Raw genomic sequence first — 20,693 nt, forward strand, 5'->3', positions numbered from 1 at the left:
GCCTCCTATCAACGTACATATGAGAAAGCAATCAATGAACAACAAATGAATGCTTCTCATCTCTCCCCCTTCCAGTCTCTCTTTCTCTCTCAAAATAAAGAAGTAAGTAAATAAATAGTTGTCCCACCTGTAGACAAAGATGTCTGGGATGGAGATGAGACTTTGAGGGGGCCGTCTCAGTTGCAGAGGCATCTGTAAGGCCGTCAGTAGAGGGCCATTGGATTGGACGTGTGCACCTCCAGACGCTTTCGCAGGGTCTCATTGATGATGGACACGGTGGGGGGGGGGGCACCAGCCCAGGACCTCTGCCATTGGAGCCAGTGTCCCCGGGACCCGCCCAGGGTGTGTCAGCCATCCAGGCCTCAGGGATCTGTCCCTCTGATACAAAAGAATCACCAAAGGCAGATGTTCATGATGACCTATGTTTGTGTTTGGTGCAGAAAATTCTGGAAACTGTCATGCAGAATCAGCCCAGATGTCCAGCTCATGACAGGTGGGCCTGCCAGTTCTGTCCACTGGTCTCCTTGATTCCTCCCTTTCAGGTTTTGAAAAGTCAGAGGGAGTCTAGAGATCCCGAAAGAATTCCCAGTGCAAACCAATGTGTGTGCTGGAAATCTCTCTTCTCTCTTCAAGTGAGGTCATTCCTTTGGTTTCCCCTTAGGTTGTAGGTAGAAAGTGGGCTGGGTCACTGGAGGCACAAAGCCTCAGTTGGCCTGGGGGATAAATGTTAGTTTGGGGGTCTAGTGCAGAGGAGGGTGGATAAGGGTGTGGGGAGAAGAAGTTGATCAAAGTAGACCCCTTCACATTCAGGGTTCGTTCTGACCAGAGACAACAAATTCAGATACATCACACCTCAACACTCAGGACCTAGCTTGGATTATTGTTTCTAAGACTACTTTTATTTTTATTTATTTATTTTTTTGAGAGAGAGAGAGGATCAGACAGAGACAGACAGAGAGGAAGGGAGATGAGAAGCATCAATTCCTGGTTGTAGCACCTTAGTTGTTCATTGATTGCTTTCTCATATGTGCTTTGACTGGGGGGCTCCAGCAGAGCCAATGACTTTGGGCTCAAGCCAGTTACCTTTGGGCTCAAGCCAGCGACCATGGGATGATGTCTATGATCCCATGCTGAATTTGGCGATATTAGGGTTTTGAACCTGGGTCCTCAGCATCCCAGGCCAACGCTCTATCCACTGCACTGCTGCCTGGTCAGGCGTATCTTCCATCGTTATCCTAGTTCACTTCTTTTCATTCTTTCATTCCCTAAAATTAGTGAATGTGTGTGTGTGTGTGTGTGTGTATTTAAAGATTTTATTTATTGATTTTAGAGAGAAGAGAGAGAGAGAAGGGGGGAGGAGCAGGAAGCATCAACTCGGAGTTGTTGCTTCCTCTATGTGCCTTGACCAGGCAAGCCCGGGGCTTTGAACCAGTGACCTCAGCATTCCAGATCGGTGCTTTATCCACTGCGCCACCACAGGTCAGGCACGAATGTATATATTTTAAAGCAGGGAGTGAAGACTTGCTATGTCAAATATTTTCTTGCAAAAAATAAATCACCAGGACATAATCCCTTCAAATGCCACCTTTCAGCCGAGCTGCACTGGCGAGAAGCAGGCTGCCCAACCCAGTATCTAGAGAGAAAAGTCAGTGAGACAGGACGTGTCTGAGTCCAATTTCCCAGAAGCAGAGGATCCTGGGAACCGAGACAGCCCCCATGAAAGACAAGTTCTCACTCAAATACAAAGGGCGGAAAAAAGGCATTTCATGCAGATGGAACGGGGGAAAACTCCCATTTTTCTCCAGCATTCTGCTCCCTGGGAGAATCGGAGTGCACTCAGAACCGTGACAACAATAGCCCCAGCTGCAAGGGGCAGAAGGCAATTTATTAGGGAGATGACATTTTTAATGAGAAACACTCGCTGAAAGAGAACAAAAGGGCTTGTTTGGTCAGAAAGATGCTCTTGCAAGCTCCTCTGAAGTGCATGAAAAAGTAATTTCACTCACGCGTCAGACCTCGAGCAGGGAGATTTCCTCCACACAGGTGCCGAACAAATGGGACAAATGTCCTGAGAGGTTTACCAAAAGAGAAAGAAAGAAAGAAAGGAAGGAAGAAAAAGTCACCCACGGGAATTTTATGAGTTTGTGGCCAAGAAAATTGTTAGAAAATAATGAGCTTAAGGGGGAAAAAAAAAAAGAAGAAGGCTGAGATTGGCAATAGGTTACTGGATATACACAACTGTTCCTGACCATCTAAAATCAAACACAGGGGTCAGTTTCCAACTCAGGAAAATGGGAACCACAAGAGCAGCCACTGACCTTCGGACTTGCCCACTGGCCTTCCGCAAGGGCTTTGGTGAGCGTGCTTGTGGCTGGGCTCTCACAATGACCAGAATGTAGTAAGAGTTAGAGACCTGACCATCTGAAGCACAAAGATTATTGCCTCTCTAGTAGTAGTAATTCAGATGCTTCCAGGAAGGGCAAAGCTACCATTTTGGCTTGAATCTCCCTTTGAGGAGCATTCACTGTGCCCTAGTCTGGGACCAGCTCACACACAGGTGACACAGATGCACGCAGGGACCACTTTCTAAGATAACCAGAGCATCATCACAGTGTCCTCCGGGCTAACTGTAAGGGCCGAGGGGACATAGCCCATGTTCCCCCTAGGACCACCAGCAATGCTCTCTGGGCACCCCCAGGCCAGCTGTCCCCTCCCCAGCTCTGGCAGAGGCCTGTCTGCCTGGCTCAGGACCACCATGGTTCATGTAGGCTATTTTAGGTCAGGATCTCAGGACCGACTATGTTTAAAAATTCAGAACAAATTAAGCCTCTGATTCAAGCATTGAATCTGTTCACAGGACCCAAGTCCCGAGTGCCACTTGAGCAAGGTAACAAAGACACAGGTGCACAGTCTATGGGGCAGCCATGGGCAGCCAGAAGGGGCAAAAAGGGAGTTGCTGCTACCCCTAGGCTGAAAGGGCCAGATGTCCTGTAAATGTCTTGCCAAACTGCTGCCTAATAGGATCCCATGGTCCCTGCACCGCCGGTCTGACCACATCAGCGCCACGGCCACAACGAGGTGTCTACTGGCCCTCACTGGGGCACCAGTTACTACCCATGACTACACGCGATCTCTAGTCCTCACCAGTCCTCACCAGAGCAAATTCTATTCTTCATCCCCATATTTTCAGGCTGAGGGCAAGGGAAGCTGAGAAAGACGGGTGAGTTGTCCCAGGTCGCACACGCACTTAGTTAGAGGAAAGGAGGGCGGCCTGGTCCTCAGCAGCTGGTCATCCAAACAAGCATCACCTCAGGGGCCACACTCGCCGCACTCGGGCCCAGCAAGGGGGATCGGTAAACTGGGGGGGAGCGGCCATACAGGCCGGTGTTTAGAAACGAGGCCGGTGTTGCCCGTGGGGTGGCCCTTCCTGACTCCGGCAAGTGGTTTCTATAAATAAACCTCTTCGAAGCAGTAAATCACCTGGCAGCTCTTAAGCAGATGGGTGATGAACAAAGCCAGTCAAGTAATGCCCTTCCATATATTAACCTCATGGTGGAATCGTGTGTGTGTGTGGGGGGGGGGGGGGATCTTTCATCTCTCAACGAAGTGGGGTAGGAATTCAGTCAGCTGGGCAGCAGCTCAGGAATGAGGCAGAAAATGACAAGGATCAAGACCAATGAACACGTGCCACGGGGGTGCTGATCACTATTGGCGGTGAGGACTCTGCATCTGAGGAGTTCCTAGCAGCCTTAGCTTTTACAAAGCAGAAAGCAGCCCCCCCCCCAGGGCAGAAACCAGGCTGGCCCTAAGTAAGCCAGGGTGAGAGTGCTTTCAAGAATGAAGGACACAGTCCCATGTGTTTATCCTGTCTTTTATTTCACTTGCCCGTGGAGATAAATCAGCAAATATATCGCTGTGAGAGATGTCGGAGAGCTTACTGCCTATGTTTTCTTCTAAGATGCTTATGGTTTCACGCCTTACATTTAAGTCTTTTATCCATTTTGAGTTTATTTTTGTGCATGGTGTAAGTTGGTAGTCTAGTTTCATTTTTTTTTGCAGGTTGCTGTCCAATTTTCCCAACACCATTTGTTGAAGAGGCTGTCTTTACTCCATTGTATGCCCTTACCTCCTTTGTCAAATATCAGTTGTCCAGGCCCTGGCCGGTTGGCTCAGCAGTAGAGTGTCGGCCTGGCGTGCGGGGGACCCCAGTTCAATTCCCGGCCAGAGCACATAGGAGAAGCGCCCATTTGCTTCTCCACCCCCCCTCCTTCCTCTCTGTCTCTCTCTTCCCCTCCCGCAGCCAAGGCTCCATTGGAGCAAAGATGGCCTGGGCACTGGGGATGGCTCCTTGGCCTCTGCCCCAGGCGCTAGAGTGGCTCTGGTCACGGCAGAGCGACCCCCCCCCCAGGAGCAGAGCATCGCCCCCTGGTGGGCAGAGCGTCGCCCCTGGTGGGCGTGCCGGTGGATCCCGGTCGGGCGCATGCGGGAGTCTGTCTGACTGTCTCTCCCCGTTTCCAGCTTCAGAAAAAGACAAAAAAAAAAAAAAAACCACACACACACACACACACACACAAAATATCAGTTGTCCATAGAGCTGTGGGTTTATTTCTGGGTTCTCCGTTCTGTTCCATTGATCTATGTGCCTATGCACCCCCATGTTTATGGCAGCATTGTTTACAATAGCCAAGATCTGGAAACAGCCCAAGTGTCCGTCAGTGGACGAGTGGATTAAAAAGCTTTGGTACATATATACTATGGAATACTACTCAGCCATAAGAAATGATGACATCGGATCATTTACAACAACATGGATGGACCTTGATAACATTATACGGAGTGAAATAAGTAAATCAGAAAAAACTAAGAACTATATGAACCCATACATAGATGGGACATAAAAATGAGACTCAGAGACATGGACAAGAATGTGATGGTAACGGGGTGGGGTGGAGGGGTGGGGAGGGGGCGAGGAAGGAGAGGGAGGGGGTAGGGGAGGGGAGGGGCACAAAGAAAACCAGATAGAAGGTGACGGAAGACAATTTGACTTTGGGTGAGGGGTATGCAGCATAATTAATCAAATGTCAAAATAATCTGGAGATGTTTTCTCTCAACATATGTACCCTGATTTATCAATGTCACTGCATTAAAATTAATAAAAATATGATTAAAAAAAAAAAGAATGAAGGACAATCAGTATTTTTTAATCCCCCCCAAAATGAGTGAATTCTGATCAGCGCTTCCCGGTACAGGAAACTGGCCCCAAATTACAGTATTCACGGTCTCCATCTACCTAGCGCTTACGAAAGGGCATAGGAATGACAGTTACAGAACCCACACTACAGACAGACTATAATATTAATGGCTACTAGCTAGAGAAGACAGGTTGTGCTGTGCTGCCCGTGCTGTGCCTGGTCCCTTTCAGTCTTCCTGACAGCCCTACAAAAAGTGTGACTATTGTTCTTCTTTGAACACATTTAGGAAATGGAGGCTGAAACAGGCAATTTGTCCAAGGTCACAAAGCTCGTTGGAAAGGGGGTCAGAGCCATCTCCAGATCGGCCTGAAGCCAAAGCTAGTCATTTGAACCACTTTGCAACAGAATTAAGACCTTCTTCTTGTTTCAGTAATCGACCAAAATGACCAATAACCACCCAAAGATAGCAGTTGAGCAGCAGAGGCAAAGAATTCGAGTTTGGTGATGAGAACAGGGTTGTTTTGAGAAAGGAAGAGATGGGGAGTGCACTATAGAAAATAAATATCTCTCAAACTTGTAGAGCCCTTCCTATGATTCTGAGCAAGACTCCTACTGGTTAAAAGTCTGCAGTTTAGACCCTGGCCAGTTGGCTCAGTGGACAGAGTGTTGGCCCAGCATATAGACATCCCAGGTTCAAAACCTGGTCAGAGCACACAGGAGAAGCGAGCGACTATGTGCTTTTCACCCTTGCTCTCCCTTCTTCTCCTCTCACAGCCAGTGGCTCGATTGGTTCAGGCGTCGGGCCCCAAGCACTGAGGATAGCTCGTTGGTTTGAGCATCAGACTCAAGTGTTAAAAATGGCTCAGCTGATGCGAGCATCGACCCCAGATGGGGTTGCTGACGGTCCCGGTCAGGGTGCATGCAGGAGTCTGTCTCACTATCTCCCCTCCTCTCATTTATAAATAAATAAATAAATAAACAAACAAACAAACAAACAAAATAAGTCTGCAGTTTAGGAGTCAGACTGAATATAATGTCGTCTCTTACCAACGCAAACATTTACCAAGTCTATAGCTGAACAAATTAGGTAACTGCTGATTCTCAGCTACCCCTCTAAAAAAGGGGGCCCTAATCATCAAAATACACGCCCAAAAGAGAACTGTGGAGGTGCAAGGCATGCTACACGTAGAAAAGCATGCGTGTGTATGCGCTGTGCGTTCAAAGTTCCGCTGTGTTCGGGTCTTGGTGTGGCGGTCACTAGGTGCCTGGTTCTCCTCCTGGGCACGTGGGAGGGCTGCACTTCTCTGTCTCCCTTGAACTAAGTATAGCCACCCAGCTTGCCTTGGCTAACAAAAGGACAAACGTCATGTGCATCACACCTGAACAAACTTTTAAGGGCCACATCCCCTCCCTCTGCTGCAGAGATGGCAGAAGTCCCTATTGCGATGGAGCTGCATGAACTTGGGTCCACGAGGGGCCGCAGTGAGCAGAGCCCCTCTGACAACCTGCCCTGGACATCCAGCATCATTCAGAATTCAATTGCACTGCGTGATCCGCTGCATTGCAGGAACTGTATGTTTCTGCTGCGTAACACTCCCTATCCTGACCGGTGCGCTGACAACCGCCAGTGTGTCGGGAGGTATTTGGAAGGCTCCTTTCGGTTCTTCAATCACTAACGACTAGCTGAGAACTCCACGCCTTCAGCAGCAGATTTGATGTAGGAGGCAAAGGGGATGTTCTAGTTTGTCAATCACGTCTTTATTCCCGGATGAAACTCCCTCTTCGTCCCATCTTCTGCCTCTTTGCTTTGTCCCAAGTCAACGTGAACTGTGGCTTCGGGCTGGCTTCCCTCCTCTGTGCAGCCCACAGAGGTCTCTCAAGAGACTCTCCTGCACAGAAATTCTCCACCAAAGAAGCTGGGAGATGCTGTCTTACCTCCAGATGGACAGGCACAGGGAACCTCAAGAGAGAGACAGCCTTCCTAAACCCAGTCCGACGGCTGTCTCGTCATTGCATTGAACTTGTGATAAAAATACTAGCCCGAATACAACTCTTATCTTTTTTTTTTAATTATTTCATTAAAAATTTTTATTTATTTATTCATTTTAGAGAGAGACAGACAGACAGACAGAAAGGAGGAGCAGGAAGCATCAACTCCCATATGTGTCTTGACCAGGCAAGCCCAGGGTTTCGAACTGGCAACCTCAGTGTTTCCAGGTCGACACTTTATCCACTGCGCCACCACAGGTCAGGCACAACTCTTATCTTTTAGCAAAGGGAATATGGATTGTTTGGAAGTGCACTGGATTTGGCATCGGAAAATACGGTTCTAATACCGAGATGTATCTTTTAATGAAATAGATGAGCTCAGGATTCAAAACTGTTTCTATTTTGTGACAGAGAGAGAGAGAGAGAGAGAGAGAGAGAGAGAGAGAGGGACAGATAGGGTCAGACAAGACAGGAAGGGAAAGAGATGAGAAGCATCAATTCTACATTGTGGCTCCTTAGTTGTTCATCAATTGCTTTCTCATGTGTGCCTTGAGGGGGGGGGGGGGGGCTACAGCAGACTGAGTGACCCCTTGCTCAAGCCAGCAACCTATGGGCTCAAGCCAGTGACCTTGGGCTTCAAGCCAGCGACCTTTGGGCTCAAACCAGCGACCATGGGTCACGTCTATGATCCCATGTTCAATCCAGCGACCCTGCGCTCAAGCTGGTGAGCCCACGCTCAAGCCGGCGACTTTAGGGTTTCCAACCTGGGTCCTCTGCACCCCTAGTCCAACTCTTTATCCACTGTGCCACCACTTGGTCAGGCCAAAACTGTTTTTTTTTTTTAAGTCATTACGGACTCCAAGGGAAGAGTTAAGAGGGAAGGGGGGAACATAAACAGATTGCCACTGGTCGGGAGCACTTCCCCTGCTCCTCTGTCTTTCAGTGGACTTCTCGGGAAGATAATCCTTAAGAGAAGTTTATTTTGCTCCAGTATTTCCTGATGTAATGAATTTAGCCTCACTTGTGAGGAGTTCTCATCTCATCCTGAGCTGCCATCTCGCGACCCTTTCAGGAGAACAGACAGAAACATGGGTTTTGGGAATCTGAACTATCGGATTTGAATTGTAATTTTACTTTAGTTAAATTACTTAATGTTTCTCAGCCTGTGAAATAAAGAAAATAATACTTTCTTATTTTTTTATTTTTATTCATTTTAGAAAGGAGAGAGAGAGAGAGAGAGAGAGAGAGGAGGAGGAGGAGCAGGAAGTATTAACTCCCATATGTGCCTTGACCGGGCAAACTCAGGGTTTCAAACCGGTGACCTCAGTGTTCCAGGTCAATGCTTTATCCGCTGTGCCACCACAGGTCAATAATATTTTCTTTATAACGTTTTTTTGAGACTGAAATTTATGTGATGTGTGAACACTTAGCTACATGTAGCTAAGTGTCTGGGGCTCAGGAAATACTACTGAACTTTGTATCTTTTCTCTTAAGCTAATCTTTCCCAAAGATGACCAGTTCCAGAGAGTCTTTATTTTTAATAGTGTATACTTAATTTTCATAAATTAAATGTATTGGCACATGATAACTCATCTCACTATGGATCAGAAGATTTAGAGGGTCTTAAATCAGCATTCGCCTCTTCCAAATAAAGACAACCTAAATGATTAACTTTGTTATAACTGAGATAATTGCAAATGTACATTTTTTTAAGGGACTGGCCTTGTATTACTCGTTTGCATAGAAATCAAGATAAGTATATCTTAATTCATAAGAATATTCCCAAATCTCAATACTTCATAGCTACAACTCTGCTACAATGATCTGTTGCTGCTTATGAAAGATAATGCAGTTATATATATATATATAAACATTTAGAAGGAATTTTCATAGGAATCATATTATTTTTACATGGGATATTAGAAATGAGTAGCTTAATAAGAAAAAAATGTGAGACTATGAAATAAGTCAAAACAAAACCAAAAAGGTATCCTGCCTAGCTCACTCATCCAAATGATCTCAGCCCTTCATTGCCTTTGACCTGTTTTCCAACCCTGTCAGTTGGAGAACACTGATGAGATTGAAAAAAAATTCTTAGCCTGACCTGTGGTGGCGCAGTGGGATAAAGCGTCAACCTGGAAGGGCTGAGGTCGCCGGTTTGAAACCCTGGGCTTGCCTGGTCAAGGCACATATGGGAGTTGATGCTTCCAGCTCCTCCCCCCTATCTCTCTCTCCTCTCTCTCTCTCTGTCTCTCTCTCTCTCCTCTCTAAAATGAAAAAATAAAAAAAAATTTCTTGAAAATCAACTGTGTCTAATGCAATGCAACACTGACTGCCCTGTGGATAGACCCATTTGTATCAATTTGGAAATTCATTTTAGAATTTCCGATTCCTTACATGCACCTCTGCTCTTTGAAATCTCCTTTGAACAAACTATAACATTTTTGCCAATCTTTGATACCTTTTCATTCAGTATTTGTATAAGAGGCACAATTATATCATTTCTTTGAAAGTATTCTTGAATAGTTTTAAAGACAGTTTACCTTTCTGATTTGGACTGAGGAAGAAGGGAAAAAGAAAAGAGGACATATTCCTTTTTACTAAGGCTCTGGACTCTAAAGAGACATCATAGATCCCCATTTTCCTTTCTCCACCTCTAGTAAGACTGGAAAATATAAACCTTGGGGGAACCTCAGGCTGGATCTCTGGGTTATAATGAAGATACTTGAGATCAAGGGGGAAAAAAAAGAAGAGATTCCCTCCCTCTCTTTTCCAAGTGAGGAGGGGAGATAGACAGACAGACTCCTGCATGTGCCCCGATCAGGATCCACCTGGAAACCCCCATCTGGGGCTGATGCTCTGTCCATCTGGGGCTGGCTCGTAACTGAGCTATTTTTAGCATCTGAGGTGGAGGCTCCATGGAGCCATCCTCAGTGCCCAGGGCTGATGAACTCGAACCGAGAGAGACATGACTGCAGGAAGCGAAGAGAGAAAGAGCGAGAAGGGGAAAAGGGAGGGGTGGAGAAGCAGAGGGTCGCTTCCCCTGTGTGCCCTGACCAAGAATCAAACCTTGGACATCCACACACCAGGTTGATGATGCACTACCCATGAGCCAACAAACCAGGGCCAAGACGAGATTGTACAGTCAAAGGCTTGGGGAAATTCATGCATTTGAAAATGTTTTAGTTTTGTTATCTTTAAAACATAAATATATGTAGAAGGTTTACTTTGTAAGTCAAGTTATTTGTTCCTTGTTTTGGGGTTCTAGGTCATTTTCTTAAAATCGTACTGGACCATGGTTTTGTAAGTGGATGAGCAGGGACAGCTGGCTTTAGCAGGGCAGATGGTCCAATATGATTCCCTCCAACGAGGAGGCGGCCAACCTCACTGGGCAGACCTTTTCCTTATCCGTAGCGTCTCTCTTGCTCAATGATACGCAGCTGAAGGAATTATTTGGGGGAAATGAGCCCTGAGGGAGAGCTAAAGGAAACTCAGCCTTGTAAATGAAGAGACCTGCATGGTCTTTCCAACCAATCAGAGTCGGATAGACAGGGTCACGATGAGAACACAAAGCGTCTGTCTGGAATATCCAGCCTGTTCCCAGAAATGTCCTTTTCTTCCAAAAGGTTGATGAACTAATTCACCAATCTAGTAACTGATGTTAATATAGAACTAAATTTATTTCTGAAGGCTTAAAGGAGATAGCAACTTTTAAGCAACCACATCATTGTAAGTGAGAAATGATAAAGATAAATGTAAAGAGAATAAAAAGTGGGGTGAAACACTTTCAGAGGGAGAAATTGGAAGTAAAGAAAAAATTTTCATTACTTTTTATTTTTATTTTTTATTTTGGTTTGGCCAGAGAGATACAGCTATATCCTAAAATGGGATATTAGTAATAAGAGTCCTATATATATATTTTATTTTGCATTTCCTCCATTAAATCCAGGATGCTAAACTATCTTTAAAATAATTGATCACCGGGGGTGAAGGGAAGGGAGTAAAGAGGAACAAATATACGATGATGGAAAATGATTTGACTTTGGGTGATGAGTATATAACATAATCAATCGTTTAAAAGCTATAGAAACATTTACCTGAAACCTATGTACTCTTATTGATCAATGTCACCCTGTTACATTGAGTTTTCTAAATAAAATTTTAAAAGATAATAATAATTGATCACTAATGGCCAGTGAAGACACATGATCTATTCTTCGTGACGTACTGGGTATAAACAACTTAACTGAGTTTGGAGATAAGTATATACATCGGTGACCTCATCGCTACAATCTATGCCATAAACGTACACATCTGCTTTAAAAGTCTCCTCTTGCCCTCTTTTATTATTATTATTACTGTTATTACTTTGTGTGTGTGATAAAAGCAGAACATAAGAGCTACCATTTTATAAATTGTAAAGAAGATAATGCGGTACTGTTTGCTATAGTCACTGTTCTGTACATATGGTGGAAGTCCTCACGTTGTACCTTCGGCTACCGCTCCCTGTTTCCCCCTCCCACCAGCCCCGAAAAAAACACCATTCCACCCTGTTTCCATGAGCTTGACCATTTCCGATTTCTGATACAAATGGTGTCGGGTATTTATCCTTTAGTTTCTGACTGATGCCATTTAGCACAGTGTCTTTGAGGGTCATCCATGGTGTTGCAAATTATAGTATCTCTTTTTTTCTTAGGGCTGAATTACATTTTATTGTATGTACACACACCATATTGTGTTTAGATCAACAAGATAAGGCAGGCTTCCATGTCTTGGCTCTCATGAATAACGTGGCCATGAACAGGGCCATGTAGATAGATAGATGTCTGTCTGAGATCCTGATTTCAATTACTTCGAATATATACTCAGAAGTTGCATTGCCAGACTGTGTAAGGATTCTCTTTTTAATCTGTGGGAGGAAGCCCTGTGCTGATTTTCTTAGTGGCTGCACCATTTTCATTCCCAGCAGCAGTGCACAAGGGTGAGAACGAGTGAGGTTAAGAATTTCTGTGCTCCTCGCCAAAGCCAAACTGTCACCGAAATAAGGATATTGCTCTCATATTTCTCTCTTTCTGCCATTAGTGAAAAAAAAAAATGACGCTTATTTTCTCTATTTAAAAAATTTTTAAAAACGCTTGACCCCACTTCTCTCCATCAATGACTGTGCCGTTCCTCTGTTCCCCTCTATAACAACATGTCAAATGGATCTTTACTTGATATTTCTAATTCCTTCTCCCCGTTATTTCTTAAACCCATTCCAATTAGGTTTTTGCCCCTAAAACTCCACTGAAAATGCTCATGTTGGGGTCATCCTGTGTGGGTTGGTTAGCTCCTGTCCTCATCTCGCTGGGCCGGTCAGCACAGTGGACAGTACCTGTCGGTCCCCTCCCCCCCCCCCCGCTTTCCCCACCGCCACCCACCACCTACCCCCACTTTTCCTTCAACTCACTGTCTGCTCCCCTCTGGCATTTTTTTTTCTAGTGAGGGAGAGAGAGAGAAAGAGAAAGGGAGAGACATGAGAAGCATCAACTCATAGTTGCGGCACCGTAGTTGTTCATTGATTGCTTTCTCATATGTGCTTTGATGGGGGGGGGGGGTTCCAGCTGAGCCAGTGACCCCTTGCTCAAGCCAGCAACCTATGGCTTCAAGCCAGTGACCTCTAGGCTTCAAACCAGTGACCGTGGGGTCATGTCTATGATCCCACGCTCAAGCTGATGACCCTATGCTCAAGCTGCTGAGCCCTCACTCAAGCCAGGTGAGGCCACACCCAAGCCAGCGACCTCGGTTTTCGAACCTGGGACCTCAGCATCCCAGGTCGACGCTCCATCTACTGCACCTGGTCAGGCACCCCTCCGTCACTTTTCCTCCCCTTGTCTTCTTGACCTTTGACCCGTAGAGCATCCTGCGGTGGAAGCTGTGGGCTTCAGCTCTCCCCTATCTAAATTCCCCGAGGGAACTCATCCATGTCACGGCTTCGAATTCTATCAGTGGCAATAGGGTTTGGTAGCTGGTGAGGGTCCCCTTTCTGGCTTCCAAATGGCCACCTCTGTGCTGTGTCCTCATGCTGGCCTTTTCTTGATACGAGCACACAGAGAGAAAGTCCTCCTCTTCCTCTTATAAGACCGCCAATCCTATTAGACTAGGACCCCATTCAGCTGTAACGACCTCCTAAAAGCCCTCTCTCCACAGTTGTCCCACTGACTTCCACATGTGGATCTTGACAGGATGCAATTCAGTCCGGAACAGGGGCATCTAATCGTGGACTGTCCCTGACGCTTGAAATGCAGCCAAGAGTTCTCCTCCTCCTTCCCAGGGGCGGGAGGGACACACGTCCACCTGCCTCGACTTAGCGGTGCAAACAGTCAGGCTTGCAAAGCTGCAGGAGCACAAAGGAACCGGGGTTGCCAGGATCAGGGCCTCCAGGTGTATGTGTCCCTTCGCCACCGGAGCCCCGAGCGCTCTCTGGGTTTCCTGTCCAGCCTGGACACCGGAGGCGGGACGCTTGCTCTCCGAGAGAGAGCCGAGAATCTGTGCGATGCTGACGGGTTGCTCTAGCCCAGGGGTCCCCAAACTTTTTTCACAGGGGGCCAGTTCACTGTGCCTCAGACCGTTGGAGGGCCGGACTATAAAAAAACTATGAAAAAATCCCTATGCACACTGCACATATCTTATTTTAAAGTAAAAAGACAAAACTGAAATAAATACAATATTTAAAATAAAGAACAAGTAAATTTAAATCAACAAACTGACCAGTATTTCAATGGGAACTATGCTCCTCTCACTGACCACCAATGAAAGAGGTGCCCCTTCCGGAAGTGCGGCGGGGGCTGGATAAATAGCCTGAGGGGGCCGCATGAGGCCCGCGGGCCATAGTTTGGGGACCCCTGCTCTAGCCCCTCGACAGTGTCCCACCTGCAGCCAGCTGACACTCACGCCGTTCCGACGACAACAAATACCCTTTCAGTGCAAAGCAGTAAATCTCCTTTTGTTTGAGAAACAGTCCTTTGGGATTTCTGCTTTTGCTCTCAGCTAACTCATAGGAGGAAAATTGTATCCTCCTGGCCCAGAGAGAAGGCGACAGGCTAAGTAACTAGAAGGTTCCCGATCGCCCCGCAGCCAAGCCACAGGTAGGAAAGGGGGCCTGTGCCTTGTCCTAGAAAACTCTTCCTTTGGTTGGGACTGCTGGAATCCAAAGATCGTCCTTCTTTCCCCATCTGTGTCCCTTTCCCGGAGCCACCAGGCCTGTGTTTAATCCTTCCGGGGTCTCATTCTCAGTTGGCAAACACCTCAGCCCAAGTGTGAGCCACTCGAGGAGTCACGGAAGTGTGTCCCCCACAAGTAGAGGGGAAGACAGAACGCTATGGAAAGTCATTTCTAGTAGTAGGTAAATACAAAATAAAATATCTGAATGTAACTAAATATATACGAATATGTATTTTTTTAACCCCAAGACAACTTTGTTGTGTTCCGTATATCACATATTATTTTCCTCATGTCAAGTTTGACCTACATTTGGACTCACACAAAATATTAAGTCAAGTTCTCTCTCCACCAGCAGTACAACAAGACAGTTAAGTGTGAGGGTGTCCATCCTGTTATTAGAGGTCACAGCCTCTACTGCTGGTTGAATGCTGGACAGTTAACATCAGTGAGTCCAGGTTTCCTGGGCTCTAACAGACACCAGGATGGTACTTAGCTAATAGGCATCCTCGACACCTAGACATCATTCATATGCAGAATTATCATGGTGCCTGCTATGTACTAACTGCTCAATAAATGCTACTGTTACTATTTTTACATCTCCATGATCCATTACAGAGCTAGAAAGTGGGGATAATATTTATACATATGTCACAGGGTGCTGGACGATGACATGAACACCCGAGCAGGTACAAGTATCTGAAACATTTTCTGACTCATAGTCTATAGTCCATAATAATTAGATATTCTTCTCCTACTTCATCTTGTTCTTGGCCAACTAATTCATTATTTTTTGGTATACTCTACTTCTCTTAAATAATTATAAAGGACAAAAGACTTTTGTAGGAAAAGGGCCTCTTGGGTTGCTCTTTTCAGATCTTTTCTTTTTTTTCTCTTCTTTTTTAAGTAAGAGGAGGGGAGATAGAGAGACAGACATCCACATGCGCCCTGACTGCAGTCCACCAGTAGCCCCCTTCTGGAGCTGATACTCTGCTCATCTGGGGTCAATGCTCGCAACCAAGCTATTTTTAGCACCTTAGGAGGAGGATCTACAAAGCCATCCTCAGTGCACTTGGGGCTGAAGTGCTTGAGCCACTGGAGCCATGGCTGCTGGAGGGAGAGAGGGAGGGAGGGAGGGAGGGAGAGAGAGAGAGAGAGAGAGAGAGAGAAAAGGGGGAGTGGGAGGGGTGAAGAAGGAAATGGTTGCTTCTCCTGTATGCCCTGACAGGAAATCAAACCCAGGACATCCACATACCAGGCCATCGCTCTACCACTGAGCCAATAGGTCAGGGCCTCTCAGATCTTTTCAAAGCAGTGAATATCAAACCTAAGTCTTACAACTAATTATAGGAATTAATATGTCTTGCTCTGGGCATAATTTGAGAAAATTAATCCCAGCCTTCACATTGCCTTTCAGATGGTTACAGTAGGTGATGCCCTCTCAGACAAATCGGCTATACTAAAGTTAAAATGACTTTTCATGGCTGGAGGACACAAGTCACCAACAAGAAAGATGATCTTAAAAATTATTAAGAACAAAGTCTACTTCCCTGTTAGAATTTCTATGTTTCAAAAGTTAAGTGTTTTTGTAAAAAAAAAAAGGGGGGGGTTTAAAATGTCTCAAGAACAAGAATCAACTTTATTTAATCTTTGAAATGTAATTGGCTTTGCACTACTCATTTGTGGATTCTGTGACAAATTGGTTTTAGACTTATCAGGTTAAGGCAGGTGACTTGGTTATTTTTTTTCTTGAAAGGCAAATACGGCAGGATTGACGGGCTATGACAGATGGAATATTATTAAATGTACAAGTCTAAGTGAAGTTGGCTAGTTAAAATGGAAACTTTTATAATTTGAGTCATAAATGATATTTTTATCAACCATGGGTGAAAAGGAATTTAGAACACAAATTGTCTTAAAAGACCATCGTCAAAAGCGCCATGGACCAGTGCATCAGTATGTTAAAACATCTATTCTAGACACATTCCCCTCAGGCATACTATAACATTTCAATCATCTTGATTTTCTACGGGTTTCTGAATGCATCTTGACTGACAGAGTTAGGGCAGGGTGGTGGCCAACCTGTCAGGCGCTCCACAGAGTCAAGGATACAGCCAAGTTTCACGTACAGCCATGGGCAATTCTTCCAGTGTTCTTACAAAGTCGAGACTCCAGTGGAAAGCTGAAGTCAGTGAATCAGAAAGGGACTCTGGCTGGGTCACTTACACAAAGAGATGGACCCAGTAAGGTGCAAATACTCAATCCTAAAATATCGTACCAAGGGTTGTATATTGAGAAAGCTGAAGAAGAAGGGGCCAATATTTCAGGCAGGGAGACTGGGTCAGATGAAATAGGAGATGTGCTATTGTGTGCGTCTGGTTTCTGGTCTTGCACGTGACTCTCACATGCATAATAAATCAGAAATGGACCCCAAATCATTTTCTAACGTAATTCTCTGAATGGTGGCCATAGTGTATCCATAGTTCTAACGAGGAACTATTACAACCATAGCTCTTAATTATGTTCAGGTCTACTGCAAATACTAAGAATTGACCATGGACACAAAAAGAAAGGGAAAAGAAACATAAGATTATACATATTGTTAATAACTTCTGCCATCTTTAACTTAAGAAATCATACCTTTCACAAACTCCTCAAAGATAGGGACTATGATTTATTCACCCATGTAGATGACACAGTCCTACACAGTATCTGAATCATATTTACTGAATGGATAAAGAATAGTTACAGACAGGCCCTGGCCGGTTGGCTCAGTGGCAGAGCATCAGGCCGGCGTGTGGATGTCCCGGGTTCAATTCTGCTCAGGGCACACAGGAGAAGCGACCATCTGCTTCTTCACCTTTTCCCCTTCCCCTTCTCTCTCTCTCTCTCTCTCTCTCTCTCTCTCTCTCTCTCTCTTCTCCTCCTGCAGCCATGGCTCAATTGGTTTGAGCACATTGGCCGGTGAACTGAGGATGGCTCTGTGAAGCCTCCACCTTAGGTGCTAAAAATAGCTGCGTTGCAAGCATGGCCCCAGATGGGCAGAGCATCAGCCTCAGATAGGGGTTTCCAGGTGGATCCTGGTCAGGGTGCATGTGGGAGTCTGTCTCTCTATCACCCCTCTTCTCACTTGGAAAAGAAGAAAAGAAATGAATAGTTACAGATGGTAGGAATAAGTTATCAGTGTCAATGGACAAGTCATTCCTTTTATTGTGCAAGTTATTATTAATTTTTATTATGAATAGGAAGCATGTACAAAATTTTTGCATATAACACACAGCATAGGCCAAAATCGATGTATATAAAATACATACAAATAGATTATTTTAAGAATGGTTTTAAAATATTATGTATATAATAGAAGACTATTTTTGCTTCCCATTCTAGTCAGTCCATAACCCTATATGTGGGAGACTAAGAGAGTAACATCTGGCAGACTGAAGATTTCTGTGGTCTTCGTTGGCTTGGCCAGGAGGAGGGCTTCCTAACTTGACATGGAAAAACATTGACAAAAACGACATCAATAATATGTGTTTGACGGAGTGAGAATCCCACGTAAAGGCAGGAGACATCATGAGGAAGTGACAAGTTACACAAGAAACTGAGTTAATTGATTATACTCATATGGGCCCGGGTAAGAACTAAACTTATTTTGAAAGAATTAAAATTTCAGTGATAGCCAGAAACTAAACATTTAGCCATTCACTTTCTATTGGGATTTTTAAAAATTCCTCTTGGTTATGTAGGAACAGGCTTTTACCCTAAAACCACTTTTCTCTGTATTTACTAATAGAGATCTGGAATCTTTATGGATTAATGGGATCGCCACTCTTCTGATAAAAATGAAGGAGAGAAAGAAGAAGGTGGACGCTTGCTCTTCATGTCTCGGTTCCATTAAAGACCACAGAACTTCGGCCCTGGCCGGTTGGCTCAGTGGTAGAGCGTCGGCCTGGCATGCGGAAGTCCCGGGTTCGATTCCCGGCCAGGGCACACAGGAGAGGCACCCATCTGCTTCTCCACCCCTCCTGCTCTCCTTCCTTTCTGTCTCTCTCTTCCCCTCCCGCAGCCGAGGCTCCATTGGAGCAAAAGATGGCCCGGGCGCTGGGGATGGCTCCTTGGCCTCTGCCCCAGGCGCTAGAGTGGCTCTGGTCGCGACAGAGCAATGCCCCGGATGGGCAGAGCGTCGCCCCCTGGTGGACGTGCCGGGTGGATCCCGGTCGGGCGCATGCAGGAGTCTGTCTGACTGCCTCCCCATTTCCAGCTTCAGAAAAATACAAAAAAAAAAAAAAAAAGACCACAGAACTTCACGCTTTGACTTCTTGTCAATATCTGTCTGATCAGAAACACCATCTTGAAATTACTCCTGATCTCGTTTTCCATTCGGAATTATTTTCATCACACTGGTCAAAGCGACGGTTTCTTCATAGTCCTCTCCCTTTTTATCAAGCCTCTGGGTTCAACACTCACATTTGAAAACATATGGGCTTTGCCTGACTGGTGCTGGCACAGTGGACAGAGAGCCGGCCAGGGACACCAAGGATCCAGGTTTGAAACCCTGTTGTCGCCAGCTTGAGTGCAGGGCTACTGTCTTGAGTGTGGGATCAGAGACATGACCCCATGGTCGCCGGTTTGAACCCAAAGGTCACTGGCTTGAGCCCAAGGTCACTGGCTTGAGCAAGGGGTCACCAGCTCGGCTTGAGCCCCCCCGGTCAAGGCACATATGAGAAAACAATCAATGAACAATGAAAGTGACACAACTATGAGCTGATGCTTCTCATCTTTCTCCTTTCCTGTCTGTCTCTGAAAAAAAAAAAAAAGAAAGAAAGAAAGAAAGAAAGAAAGAAAGAAAGAAAGAAAGAAAGAAAGAAAGAAAGAAAGAAAGAAATGGGCTTTTTAGACTTAAGTATCCCTTCATTTTGCTCCATAAATTTCGTTTTTCACCTATTTTTCAACATTTGCCCTATATTCTAGACAGGTAGACACCTCTCCATCCTGAAAACATACAAGCTTACTTCAGTACATCTCACAATTTCTTACCCATTCACCCACTGATGGACACGGGCTGTTTCCTCATCTTGGCTATTATAGAGAACGCTGTAGTGAGCATGGGGGGGTGGGGGGGGGTGGATATATCTTCCCAAGTTAGAGATTTTTTTTTTTTCCAGATAAATACCCAGAAGTGGAGTTGCTGGATCCCATGGTCGTTATATATTTTTTGAATTCTGGAACCTCCGTACTGTTTTCATAGTGGTCACACCAATTCCTACCAGCAGAGCACAGGGATTCCCTCTTCTCCACATCCTCACTGATACAGGTTATTTCTTGCCTTCTTGATAAGAGCCATCCTAACAGGTGTGATGTTTTCCTGTGGTTTCTGATGCGCACTTCACTCATGACTAGGGACTTGAACGTCTTTGCCATTGTATCCATTGTATCGGTTGGCCATCTACATAAAGGGAAAGATGCGTTCGTAGATTGGAACCCCCAGTATTGTTCAAACCAGAAGAGCCCGCGCTCAAGCTGGTGACCTCGGGGTCTCAAACCTGGGTCCTTCCGCATCCCAGTCCGACGCTCTATCCACTGCGCCACTGCCTGGTCAGGCCGAAACCCCAGTATTGTTAAGGTGGTGACTCTCCTTCAACTGATCTATCAATTTCATGTAATCTCTTTCAATGTCTTAGACAATATTTTATAGAGATTTGTAAGCTTACCCTGAAATTCACATGAAAAGTCAGTTCCTTTTCCTTTGGACACATCTTCATTGGTCCTTGAGTGCTGCGTAATTTTCCTGCACACAAGATGTTCTAGGCTCAAATTTATACTTCTCTTGAGCCAGTGCTGGGTGGCTAATGGTGTTTAATATTAGAAACCATTTCTTCTTTATCAATTCCCTACTCCCTTCGGTTAGAAGTCTAAAGAGGCCCGAATCTACAATAAACATCTCCAATAAGTGCAGGCGAGATGAAATCTCATCATAGTTATCTGGGGACATCTAAGAGTTCTGTGAAAAACGCGTCGGTAAATGAAAAGCAACAAGGGGGGAGGACTCTGGCTCTCTCTGGTGTTACTTCATTGGGTGGCATTTGTAGGTCACCTACGTAGTCATAGTCACTGTCCCCAACTGTAAAGATAATCAGCTGCTTCCTACGAGTTCTCGGAAAATTAATTTGCTAATGCCTTTAAAGAGGTCTGAGGAGCAAATGCACCACACATATGCTAATAGTATTATCTGAAATGGTTCTCTTGTTCCTGCCTGAAGCTGAGGTGACTAATTCACAGTGTCATTATGAAACCATATACGACACACATTAA

At 45.4% G+C, this 20,693-nt stretch overlaps 1 non-coding gene across 1 annotated transcript; it reads left to right on the plus strand.

Annotated features, from left to right (window-relative positions):
• Nucleotides 1-18,295: 18,295 nt before the first annotated feature.
• Nucleotides 18,296-18,371, plus strand: TRNAA-GGC (transfer RNA alanine (anticodon GGC)). Its single transcript has one exon. It is a non-coding gene; the product is annotated as a tRNA-Ala (tRNA).
• The last annotated feature ends 2,322 nt before the right edge of the window (nucleotides 18,372-20,693 follow it).

The sequence above is a fragment of the Saccopteryx bilineata genome, chromosome 7, assembly GCF_036850765.1.
Source record: "Saccopteryx bilineata isolate mSacBil1 chromosome 7, mSacBil1_pri_phased_curated, whole genome shotgun sequence".
NCBI lineage: Eukaryota > Metazoa > Chordata > Mammalia > Chiroptera > Emballonuridae > Saccopteryx > Saccopteryx bilineata.